General features: G+C 36.0%; 1 protein-coding gene across 2 annotated transcripts in view; it reads right to left on the reverse strand.

Annotated features, from left to right (window-relative positions):
- The window catches only part of LOC145269750 (uncharacterized), a 51,807-nt gene that overhangs the window by 11,711 nt on the left and 26,848 nt on the right, over positions 1-13,248 (reverse strand). Inside the window, exon 1 of one of the 2 annotated variants that reach the window (XM_080125482.1) lies at positions 1,078-1,197. The exons of the other annotated variant lie outside the window; for it this stretch is intronic. The gene's annotated coding sequence lies outside the window, so the exon portion shown is untranslated. Of the gene's footprint in view, positions 1-1,077; positions 1,198-13,248 lie in introns of those variants that run through there. 2 annotated transcript variants of the gene reach the window in all.

Raw genomic sequence — 13,248 nt, forward strand, 5'->3', positions numbered from 1 at the left:
TATACATAATCTTAAATAATAACCACCTACATCCAAGTGGCAATATGTCTTGTTTGAAGTGAATAAGAGTAAAAAAGTGATTGAATTACGCAGAGGATAATGTGATGGCAAGGGAATAAAGTCACAATATTTGAAACAGTTTAACAAGGGTTTGTTTTGCAAATGGTGCTAGACATCTCCCGATCTATTCAGTGCAGTGTTACATTAATATTCTCCAGTTTGAGCCACAACCACATTTACCACAAGAGCAAGGTGATAAAGTTGTTTGTCAAAATGCTATTTCTAACACTGCAATTATTCACATAATTTGGTAATGATAGTGTGGTCATGTGAATGAATTGTTTAACTGACGTATTAATAAATAAATACAGAAAATTTCATTAAAATTGAATTCCTAAATTTTATTGAATTTTTAAGTGAAGGAAGAGTTGATTTTTTTTTTTGATTTTTTTTATTTTTGCCAGCATCAGTATGTTTCTTCCACTTTTTCCATATTTTTATTATTGATCTGTGCTGAAATAATACCCTTATTATTTAGTAAGCTATTCTTAACATGGGAGGGAAGGGTGTCTTGTATCTATTCTGTAGATTAACCTTACAATTTAATAAAAACAGATATCATAAAAGTTCAATTAAACTTGAAAATTCTATTTTAAAACCAGCATGGATCAATAAGTGCATTAGCACCAATATTTACTATAAACCTTGAAAATTTCCTTAAAATGTTAAATATCTTCTTGTGATGTTTTTAGGTTTTAAGGTTTCCTTTTAACTGAATCATACAGAAAACCGTTTTTTGTTGTTTTTTTTTTTTTTCTATTCATTTATTTTGGGTCGTTAAGGATTATGGTAGAGTTCGTAACAAACAAAAAACAAAAGTAAACAATAAAAAGCCGATTCGAACGATTTCTATAGTAGCAGTCTTCGTTTATATGCAATGATGGTGGAATGTTGACTCATTTCTCTATTAAAACAAAGGCAATCATAATGGTTTCGACGCGCCCCTGTAGTAAAACAAAGGGAATCATAATGTAATAAAAAAGAGCTTCAAAAGCAATTAAATTAATAAATACTTACTTTTTGTTTGGCAATCTGTTTTTAACAAAGAAACGATTACAAGATGAATTAATTTAAACGAGACGAGGTTGACGGGTGGAAGTCAACATTTTAAGATGGCGACCGGAAAAGCAAGTTCGCAGAAAATTGAAATAATTATATATTTTCTGTGATTTCAAGTGTTTTTCTTTATTCTAATTACAAATTCTGTTGAATTAAAAATTATGTTTTTATTGTAAAAAATTTATTCATGCGTTTTTAACAATAAAAAAGAAGGCACTTATTTTTTTTTTAATGAAAATATTTCAACCAATTTCAATATGAGGGGGGGGGGGAAATTGTCCACGGAAAACTCCATTTTTGATCGGTAGGAAAACTCTATATACATTGAAACACATTTAAGACTCTTCTTGAAGGAGATATTGTTTTTAAAAGAGACTACACGCACATGATGTTTAAAAAAATTTTTTTACTTGTTTACTCTTGCGTTAAAAAAGATAAAAACGATTTTCCAAGTGTTCGTTTTCTACTTCACTGGGTAAGTTTTTAATGCTTTAACTTATTTTAAAGTGTTTATTCAGTAAAAAACAAAACAAGTAGCATCAAGTGTTACCTGAGAACAAGCAATAGTGCCCGACATGAGGGTGTTACTGTGTAACTTTCCTTGTAGAGGTACACTTCCTCTCCTGACTTCCACTGGTCGCGGTAACTCACCTTGGGGGGGGGGGAATGCGACTTCCGGCAGGACCAGCAGTAAAGTATATTTGATTTCTATGTGTCCATTTATACTGTAGGGGAATAAAAAGAACAACACCGGGTTACGGTGTGGGGTAAGGAGTTTTGTCCCATTGAGAAACCAGACAGTGTTTGGACACGTGCAAAGGCGGCACGAAAATTTAATTTAAAAAATATATTTACTTGTTTACTCTTGTTTGATCTCTATCTAGCTCTGTCGTAACATGGTGGCAGCGAAAACACGTTTTCTCAACTACAAAACCAGAACTACATGTCGTCATAAAACTGAGTAAACTGGTTTTGTTTTTTTTTACTTTGTTTTTCTCTGTTTATTTCTACGTCTGTGTGAACAGTATAATCCATTTCATCTCAAGACGTTGTGACCGTTTATTATTATTAACATTGTTTTACTTTGCTGACAGGTCATTTCATTTACTTCTAGTGATAATTACTAGAATTTATTTATCTCTATGACTGTTTACCTGCTCACACCTTTAAGATGTCTATCGATGACACAATAGTCACTACTACTGTCACTAACCTGCCCACTGACATGGCTGGCCTACACCGAAAGACTGGTATTCGGCGGGAACAAGGCAGATTCATGGAACTTGTTTTTCAAAAGAGTTCAACTAGGCATTGTTGACATGCCTTCGCCGAAAACCTAAAGAAATCTTCCGTTCTGTTTCCACTGAGATCTTCCGACCACTCTGTTGTATCAGTTAAGATAAAAACAGAATCTAATAAGTCCTCAGACATACCTCTCCATCATACAGTATATATCGATATGTAATGGCTGACTAGTATAGTGTCTGTACATTTATATTAGACCTTCATCTGCGTTCCATGTTTAAAAAGGATGTGTCCTCTATAGTATCATACCTGACGGAATATTTAATTGTACATATTGACCGTTTTATACCATCAAAAAGATTTCAAGAAAAACCTAACAGTCAGTCGTGGTTCTCCCCATAATGTGCTGCTGCCATTGCGCCCAGAACTCACCTTTTCCATTGCTTCCAACATAACAGCTGTACTGAGATTAAAGTCACTTTTAGGATTGCCAGCAACAACTGTAAGAGTAATGAAAGACATGAGAGAGTCAAATCCAAAGTGGCTGAGGAGTGGTTTGATTCCTACCAGTTTTGGCAAATAGCAAACAGGATCCCCAAATATCCCAACTATCATCAATGGACCTGAGGTAATCTCGTCAGCATCAGACAAACCTAACTCTTTGTAAAGAACTTTGCAGCTAATTTTGTTTTATGCAATCAAAGCTCCCTACCATATTTCCTCTGTATCAGAAAACACACTATGCGACATACAAATATATGTTCATGATGTTGTTAAGCCAATCAAAAACCTTGATTCCAGTAGAGAAAATGACCCTGACGACATTCCAATTATAATGCTGAAAAAGCTTCAATCAAAACTAGCTCCCATACTTACAAAACTGTTTAATCGTTGTCTTAAGGAAAATTCCTACCCAACAACCTAGAAAACCTCATCAGTATGTACTGTATTTAAGAATTCAAGTGATCAGTCATCTCCCCCTCAGTACAGACCAATAAGCCTCCCGTGCATCATGAGTAAGTTACTGGTATCTGTTTTAAATAGAGAAGTAGTCAACCACCTCAGCAAAAATAACCTTCTTAGTGATATGCAAGATAGTTTCCATTCCGCTAGAGCTATACCAGATGTGTTTACGGTTATATCTCATAGGATTAGCGAATATCGATGGAGGCTTCCTTTCTAGGGCAATCGCTCTTGGCATATCAAAGGCCTTTGATAGAGTATGGCATAAAGGTCTACTTCACAAGATTTCCAGCTATGGTATAGCTCGAAATGTCCTCTCAATTATTAAATCATTTCTCTCTGATAGGCTCATAAGATTAGTAGTTGATGAGCAGAAATCAGAAGCCCACAGTATTAATCCTGGGCCAAACTCTCTTCCTGATCTACATCAATGGTCTCCCAAAACTCATACTACAATTATTCGGTGACATTTATGCTGATGACACGACCATCTATGACAGTACATCAAAGGCCGTAAATGACAAGGTTATCTCTGATTCCTTTTCCTCTGATCTTGAGAAAGTAGTACAATGGGGAAAAAGTGGCTGGTTTATTTTAATGCATCTAAAACCAAGTTTCTATCTTTACATTTTCAAGGCTCTGATCCTCATCTAGCATGAATTGAAATGAATTTCTTTCGTCTTGGGGAGGCTCCATGTTTTGACAAATTTCTAGGCTTGACTTTTACTCCTGATTTGAAACGGAACACATACATCAAATCCGTTGCCAAGATTGCTGAAAAAATGGTGGGATCCTTCTATCGATCCAGTAGATATCTCACTGTTGATGCAATTCTCTATCTATATAAGAGCCAGGTACATCTATAGATGGAGTACTGTGCCACATCTGAGTAAGAGCTGCAAGAAACACTTTATCCTGCTTGACAGAGTTAAAAATAAACTTCGTAGCCTAGTGGAGGATTCTCTTTTCTCTTCTCTGCAACCTCTTTCTCACAGAAGAGACTTGCGAGCCTGTACCTGCTTTATCATTATTTTCATGGAAAGTGCTTGTCTGAGCTCCAATCTATGGCCCCCTCTTGCCAAACTTTCACGAGTAACCCTCGTCTAGCTAAAAAATACTATCAAAAATTTCCCACACTCTTTATCTGTACTTAAACCTAAAAATAGATTCCATGAACAAAGCTTCTTTCTTAGATCTGCACGCCTGTGGAACTGTCTTCCGTTTGTCTGTTAACCCTTCATCAGAGGATGACAAGGTGAATAAACCCAATGGGTGAATGTAGTGAAGTCAAAGAAGAAGCAAAGAAGTGATGCCAACTGTCTCATACTCCTCAACAAATTGTCTTCCAGATTGACACAGTAGCAACAATTAACACATTCCTCGTGAAGTTTGCGAATAAAATAAAATCAAACAATGGGGTTCCAACGATGTTGAACAAGTCCCTTATAAAACCACTAGGAATTTCTGCCAGATATTTCCACTGAATATGCCAATACGTCGAAGTCTGTGCCAACTGTGCAACATATTCAGATCCTCAACCACTCATAATCACAAAAGTACCAAAGAGACCCTACCAACGAGTTGCTGCTGACATTTTTTCATGGGGTGGAAGGGAATATCTAGTTACGCTGGACCAGCATAGCAAAGTGGATAAGCTGAACAGCTCAATCTCAGATGCAGTGATCAGTCGTTTTAGAATCTATTTTGCCAGGTATGATATACCAGACATTCTCATTTCTGACAACGAACCCCGATTCTCATCTAACATATTTTGAATATTTGCAAAAGATTGGACGTTTACTCATGAAAACATATCCCCCGGCAACAGTTAAGCAAACGGTGCAGTTAGGGCGAATGTGAAACGTATAATGCAAAAGCGCAAGGCCTCAAGAAAGGACCTACTATTTGGCTACTAAACATGCGAAATATACCAACGGAGGGTTTCAATACAAGCTCAGCACAAAGGCTACAAGGCCGACGGACAAAGGCAAGAGTAGCAACCACGGAGGATTTACTGAAGCCCAGCTACACTTATTCGCATCATGAGGTGCAAAATGAAGAAGCTGAGGCAAAACAGAAAGGCAGAGAACTGAGCCAACTTCACGTGGGCAGCAATGTCTGAGTTCAACCTTTAAGACCTCATGCAAGAGAATGGGAGGAAGCCATGGCAAGGAAAACGTTGACTGGTCAGTTGTAGGAAGTGGAAAATGCTAGCGCAATCATTGTTGTATATGTCAAACATTACAATCAAAACATTCTTTCCGAATACAACAATTAAGCGGCATCATCTTCAACCAATCTGAGATAGCAAGTTTCACCACAGATAATGAAACAAGCAGATACAATGAAATGGAAGCAGCAGCAGACCAACAAGAGTCAAACGAGGGACTAGTATCACGAATACAAACAAGATCGGACTGAGTCAAATAAAAAGCCTGCCAGATATTGTGACTGAATCCAACGATCTATCCCAATTTTAGCAAAAGACACATCTTCCTTTTCCCTGTAAATAATAATATTAATAAATGTCAATTTCACTGTCCCCCATTCCCTATAAGGGGGGGAGCTGTTATGTGTATAAATACACTGACCTTTGTCGGTGTAACTCTTCTTGTAGAGGTACACTTTACCTACTTACTTCCCCTAGTTGAGGTAACTCATCTTTTAGGGGAAATTTCGATTTCCGGAACAACTGGCAATAAAGTATATTTGATTTCTACCTAGCTCTCTGTCGTTTGTGCATTTTATACCAATGTCTACGCAAGTAACAGAGAGGATCGCTCTTAGGGATCAATAAAACAAACACGCATTTATTGTCGTTCTGTTAAATTTTGAAAATTTTAAATTCCAAAGTATAACAACAACAACAATGATTTCTGAATAAAATATTTGTTTTATTATTCGATAATAAGAAGTATTTTTCGTTCTTTTTGTTTCGAAACAAGAAGTGTTAACACTAAAGTAATTATAAAAGTGAAAACAAAAAAGTGTCCAAATATTTAATACATTATTACAAAAAAAAAATATTTAAACAACTATTTGTTTTATTATTTGATAAAACAAAAATTTTCTTTTGTTTTTTTTTGTTAAAAAGTCATTTTTGTTTCGTGATAACAACTAAATTAATTTTTTTAATAAGTATTTTTTTCCTTTTTCGTGTCTCTGTGACTGTGTGTCGTTCAGTTGTCTTACATAATCAACCATATTCACTTCTGCTAGCTTGATTTTTTCCGAGCACTTATTCATGAGGCTTCTACTACTACTACTACTACTACTACTACTACTACTACTACTACTACTACATCATCATCACAACAAAAGTAAAAACAACAATAATAATTGTAATAATAAAATAAAAATGTATAATCACAATAATAACAATAATAATGTAAAACAATAATAATAATAATAATAATAATAATAATAGTAATAGTAGTTGTACTACTACTAAGAAAAATAACAATAATAACAACAACAATAATAATGTATAATAATAATAATAATAACAATAATAATTATAACAATAATAATAACAATAACAAACAATTATAATAATAATAATAATAATAATAACAATAATAACAATAACAATTATAACAATAACAATAACAAACAATTATAATAATAATAATGATAATAATAACAATAATAACAATAATAATTATAACAATAATAATAACAATAACAAACAATTATAATAACAATAATAACAATAATAATTATAACAATAATAATAACAATAACAAACAATTATAATAATAATAATAACAATAATAACAATAATAATTATAACAATAATAATAACAATAACAAACAATTATAATAATAATAATTATAATAACAATAATAATTATAACACTAATAATAACAATAAACAATAATAATAATAATAATAATAACAATAATAATTATAACAATAATAATAACAATAACAAACAATTATAATAATAATGATAACAATAATAACAATAATAATTATAACAATAATAATAACAATAACAAACAATTATAATAATAACAATAATAACAATAATAATTATAACAATAATAATAACAATAACAAACAATTATAATAATAACAATAATAACAATAATAATTATAACAATAATAATAACAATAACAAACAATAATAATAATAATAATAATAATAACAATAATAATAACAATAACAAACAATTATAATAATAAAAATAATAATAATAATAATAACAATAATAACAATAATAATTATAACAATAATAATAACAATAACAAACAATTATAATTATAATAATAATAATAACAATAATAACAATAATAATTATAACAATAATAATAACAATAACAAACAATTATAATAATAATAATAATAATAATAATAATAATAATAATAATAATAATAATAATAATAAAATATTAATTTACGTTCAGATGAACAAATTTTACTCACTGTATTTTAAAAAAAAAATTTTTTATTACATTTTCACCCCAAACAAGGCAAATTGCCACTTTGGTGTAGGGGGCTACTATCAGGGGCAATAACTAATGGGGTACTATGTAGGGATTTGGGCAGCAAGATGTCGGTTCACGTTACACTTGAACTTCTGCACGTCAGTACTGTTTGGGAAGCAGGGACCTGGAATGGAATTCCAGAGTTTAGCGGTTCTGGGGAAGAAACTATTGGAGTAAAAATATCTTTTACATCTAGGGACCTCTACAGTGTGGGAGTGGGATTTAGCAGCCTGTCAGGTTTGTCGAGGGTGCTCACGTCGTGGGAGCACAAGTGATTGCAGATCGTCAGAGCATTAACCACTAAAATACTTGTAGAACAGGCAGAGGGATGCAACATTTCGTTGATGGGACAGAGGCTGAAGCTTAGATGCCAGTTCAGGGCCTATCAGGTTTGCGACTCTCTTTTGAACCTTGTCAAGGAGCGAGAGACTAGTAACAGATGCACCAGCCCAGATGTGACAGCAATACTCCATACATGGGCGAATGGTGGCCTTATAGAGGTACAGGATACTTTCAGGTGTTAGTAGTTTTCTAGCACGGTAGAGAGAGCCCACCTTTCTTGCAGCGGCCCTGGCAATGCTTTCAATGTAATTGTTCCAACTCATGTTTCCTGTGTACGTTGGGCCAAGGATTTGGAAAGATGTACTCTCAGATAAAGAGTCGTTGGCCATTGCTATAGGTGGTAGAGAGGGTTTCTTGTAATTATTGAATGAAACTAGTTTAGTCTTCGCAGCATTTAACGCGACCAACCACTTTTGTCCCCATTCCACCACAGATTGGAGGTCTTCCTCTAGTGTTTCTGCCATTTCTTTAGAAATGTGTTCATTCGTCTTCCTGTCGTGCCTGCCATAGAGTGTAGTGTCATCAGCATATATACCCATCTCAGAGGCAATTTTGTCGGGGAGGTCATTTATGAATATTAGGAACAATAGAGGTCCAAGGATAGAACCCTGGGGCACCCCTGCATTTATATCATATTGTTTAGATGTACGACCGTCGAGGACAACCTGGATTTTTCTCTTATCTAAGAAGGATTTAATTATGTTAAATATTCTACCAGTAATACCGTATGATCTAATTTTCCTGAGGAGACCCTCATGCCATACCCTGTCAAAAGCCTTAGATATATCTAGAGCTACTGCTCTGCCCTCCCCCGCTTTGTCCAGTGAATGGTATATACGTTCAGAAATCACAGTTAGGATGTCTGCTGTGGAACGGGCTTGTCTAAATCCATATTGTTTGTCAGTCAGAAGTTTAGCATCAGTATGATGATGGACTAGAGCATGGTTAATTAAGGTCTCAAATATTTTGGCAAAAAGTGGGAGGAGGCTAATGGGACGATAATTTGATCGGTCAATCCTTTCGCCAGAATTCTTGAATATTGGTACAACAGAAGCAGTTTTCCAACAGCCCGGAAAGCAAGCTTCATTAAGGCATTTGTTGTAGAGTTTGGAGAGAACTGGAGCTACTTCGGCTGAGCACTTTTTTAATAGCACAGCTGGGATAAGATCGGGTCCACATGCTTTTGAAGTGTCAAGGTTTTTTATGATAGCATGCATCTGAGCAGAGGTGGTTTTCAGATCGTCTAGCGTGGCATCTGTCCGCATAGGAAAGTCAGCTAGGGGGTGGTTGGAAGGGTCCAGTGTTGAGTTTGAGGCAAACTGACTGGCAAGCATGTAAGGGAGGAGTGTTCTTTAAACTGCGACATCTTTATAACGGGTTTACTTGTCGATGTGTGAATATTTATGGCTAAAAAGTAAGTAAAATTTCATTTTTAGTAGTTTATTCTTATATTTAGTTATCTAATTATACGTCAGTGAATGATTAAAGATAAAAAAAAATACTATGACGCATTTTTTTGCGGTTTTACTTGGTTTTATTGCATTTTATCTATTTTTTTACAAAAAGTGGGATTTTGTGTCCCACTTGTATACTGTGCACTGAAATGCACCACTAATTTTTGAATAAATTATGAAATTCACTATATTTTTTTCTTGTTTCTTATTATTATGAAATTCACTATATTTTTTTCTTGTTTCTTGTATTTTCATCATGTCACGAAAGAAGCAACATAAATTTACATCTGCCATGTCAGAATACCTACCTGACATTGCATCCAAATCAAATTTAGATTCCGATAACATCATAAAGTCATTACAGTGTATTTATTTACAATATATACTTATCCACCAGTCAGTGGCGTAGCTAGACCTTTTGCCGCCCGGGGCGGTAGTAAAAAAATTCCGCCCCCATGCCGCCCCCCCTGATTCCGATACCCCCAAAATTCCGATTTTTTACAACCTTTTTGGTATAAAATTTCATATTTTTTGTTAACTTTTGTTTATTTTTATTTATTTTTTCTACTTTCTATTTTTACCCTCTCAAAATGCCCCCCTCAGGTGTGCCGCCCGGAGCAGACCGCCCCCCCTAGCTACGCCAGTGCCTGCAGTGATGATGAAGAAATTCATCAGTAATATCTGATTTATTGTTACTGGTCAAGTTTAGTCTTACTTACAATAAAGTCATTGTAAGAATTATCTTAAGTCAATATATTTTTTTATATTTTTATAATAAGAGTTTTTATAACTTTATTTTCTTATTGAAAAACTAGGAATAATAAATATTTTTATATTGTGTTTCTGTTCAATTATGTTTATATTTATTTTAAGGAAATCTATATAGTTAGTGCACACACCATGTCAAGCTCTTATTACCATATTTTTTGTTCTTTTTCCTTTCCAGAAATAGTTTTTTGTCTGAACAAAAACAAGCCAATGGAAGCTAAGAGAAGAAAAGTGGATTTGGAGTGCTGAATTTTTAACGATGCCTGGACAATTAAATATTTTTTCATTGAGCATTTTTGCAAAATGTGTTTGCTTAATTTGTCAAGAAACCATTGCCGTGAAGAAAGTCTCAAATATTAAACGGCACTATGAAACTCGTCGTAATTATTACGACAGTTTTACCGGAAAAGCACGAGAGCACGAATTTGCACGATTGAGAAATAATTTTACAAAGCAATCATCCTTTTTTACTAGAAAAGTTGGAGAAAGTGACCGAAATATTCGCGCTAGTTACGAGGTGTCAAAACTAATTGCAGAAAAGATGAAGCCATTTACTGATGGAGAGTTCTTCAAAGAATTATTGTTAAAGGTGTGGAGAAATGCGTGACTTACATGGATAGACCACGTGCGGGTCGGTCACCGAAAATAAATAAAAAGAAAGAAAAGAAACGGTCAAGACTCTTATTTATAGAGTAGTGATCACGTGAGTTAGAAGAATATGCAAATAGAGGTGAACGATTTTGCGATATAAAAAGCCTGTGTTGTTAAGAGGAGGGGCAGACTGTTGGCAGAAGTCAGTGCTGTCAGACGTGCTTTAGAGTTTTGTTATTATATGCTGTGCTCGACAGTTGGGAGAGAGAAAAGAGAAGAGGAGGAACCAAGAAGACATTCTGCAGATACTTGACTTTGTGTTGGTTTTAAGCTATTTCGCCGCTTAGTGTGCGGTGACTAACAATGGACAGATTCGACATTCGCTTAATACCCGAGTTCGTCGGATCTACCACTGGACCGGCTGTCGTCGAATGGATTGAAAAGGCAGAGAAAATCTGTAAACTGTGCAAAATTAAAGAACCAGCCACAGTTATCCCTTTGCGGCTAACCGGAGGGGCCTATGCAGTCTACCAACAACTCGGGGATGAACCAGACTGGGATAAAATCAAGCAGAGCCTGTATACAGCGTTTGGTACAGATCCATTTGTTGCGTGGCAACAGTTCACGAGCCGGACACTTCAACCCAAGGAAACAGTTGTGTACCTAGCCGACCTGCGAAAATTATCTGTACCGTTTGGTGGGGTCAACGATAAAATATTAAGCTGTGCTTTTTTGGTAGGCCTACCCGAGGAGGTCAGTAAACTGTTGCGGGCATCATCAAGAATCGATGAATTGTCAACTGATGAGTTATTGGCCCGAGCTCGAAACATCTGTAAGGAACAGGAACCAATTGCAGCAGCAGCTCATTTTCGACATGGAGGCAATGTGGACTCTCTTCCAGATAGTAATAAGCATGCCACCCCAGTGTGCTATAAATGTGGGGAGGCCAATCATTTTGCTAAAGAGTGCCGGAGTGATAGGAGAGGTGTATATCCACAATCAAAGAGACCAGTGCAATGCTATCGCTACAATAAGTTTGGGCACATATCTCGCAACTGTTCGGGAAACGAAGTTGGAGGCAAGGTACTATCGCTACCCTTGCCCCCTGCCAACCAATAAACACAGGATTGCCTGTCATTAGCGTTAAACTTGATGATGTGCAGTGTTCAGCACTTATAGACACGGGGTGTTCCCGGTCTATAGTTAGTGCCCATTGCTGTCCGGTGTGGCGGAGGAACCCAGTCGGCGTTATGACCATCAATGGCTTATCACGGGTATGTTGTGGTGAAGGGACAGTCACAATCTGTACTGAGAAGGGTGACACAGCTAAAATTGACGTTCTGGTGATGCAGGAGAAACCCCTTGGCTACGACATGTTGCTTGGAATTGATGCAATACAAGCACTAGGAGGCGTTACAATCACAGCAGCTAGAGGTATCAGGCTTGGAGAAGGGAAAGACGTCTGTGCAGCCATGTCGATTGACGAAAAGGACTTCTGTGCTACATTTGATGACAACGAAAGGGTGTGGACTGCAAAGTGGAAATGGGCCATGGGCCAGGAACCAGATCGGCTGTGCAACACGATTCCAGAGTATGCAGTTTCTACCAAGAATAGGGCCGCATATGAAGAAGAACTTCAGATGTGGGTTGACAACGGTTGGTTAATACCATACCCACAGGAACGTCTGGGACCACCCAAGGGATTAATTCCGCTCATGGCTGTTGAACAACAAAGAAAAAATTCGTCCTGTAATGGATTACCGAGAGTTGAATCGGCATGTTGATGCGTTTACCGGAAACGCAGATGTGTGCGCTGCTAAACTGAGAGAGTGGCGTCAAAAAAGGAACAATGTAGCACTTCTGGATCTAAAGAGGGCCTACCTGCAGATACGTGTCCATGAGTCATTATGGCCGTTTCAGACAGTACTACTCAAGGGAAAACTATATTGTTTGACACGTTTGGGTTTTGGCCTAAACGTAGCACCCTTGATTATGACAACCATTATTAAAAATGTTTTGATGCAGGATGAGACCACAGCAAAAGCTGCTTCAGCCTACATAGATGACATCTATGTTAATGAGGACATAATGTCTGCGGATGCAGTTTGAATAAAACTGAAAGCGTTTGGGTTAATAAGCAAAGACCCTAAGCGCCTAAAGGATGGAGTGCCCGTGCTAGGCCTCGAGGTCTGGGAGGAGGGCAATACGTTGCGATGGAAGCGAGGGAGCCCACTTCCAAAGTTACCCAATGTATTAACAAGACGTACTGTGTTT

Source organism: Euprymna scolopes, chromosome 45 (assembly GCF_053919585.1).
Source record: "Euprymna scolopes isolate OS-2025 chromosome 45, ASM5391958v1, whole genome shotgun sequence".
Lineage (NCBI taxonomy): Eukaryota > Metazoa > Mollusca > Cephalopoda > Sepiida > Sepiolidae > Euprymna > Euprymna scolopes.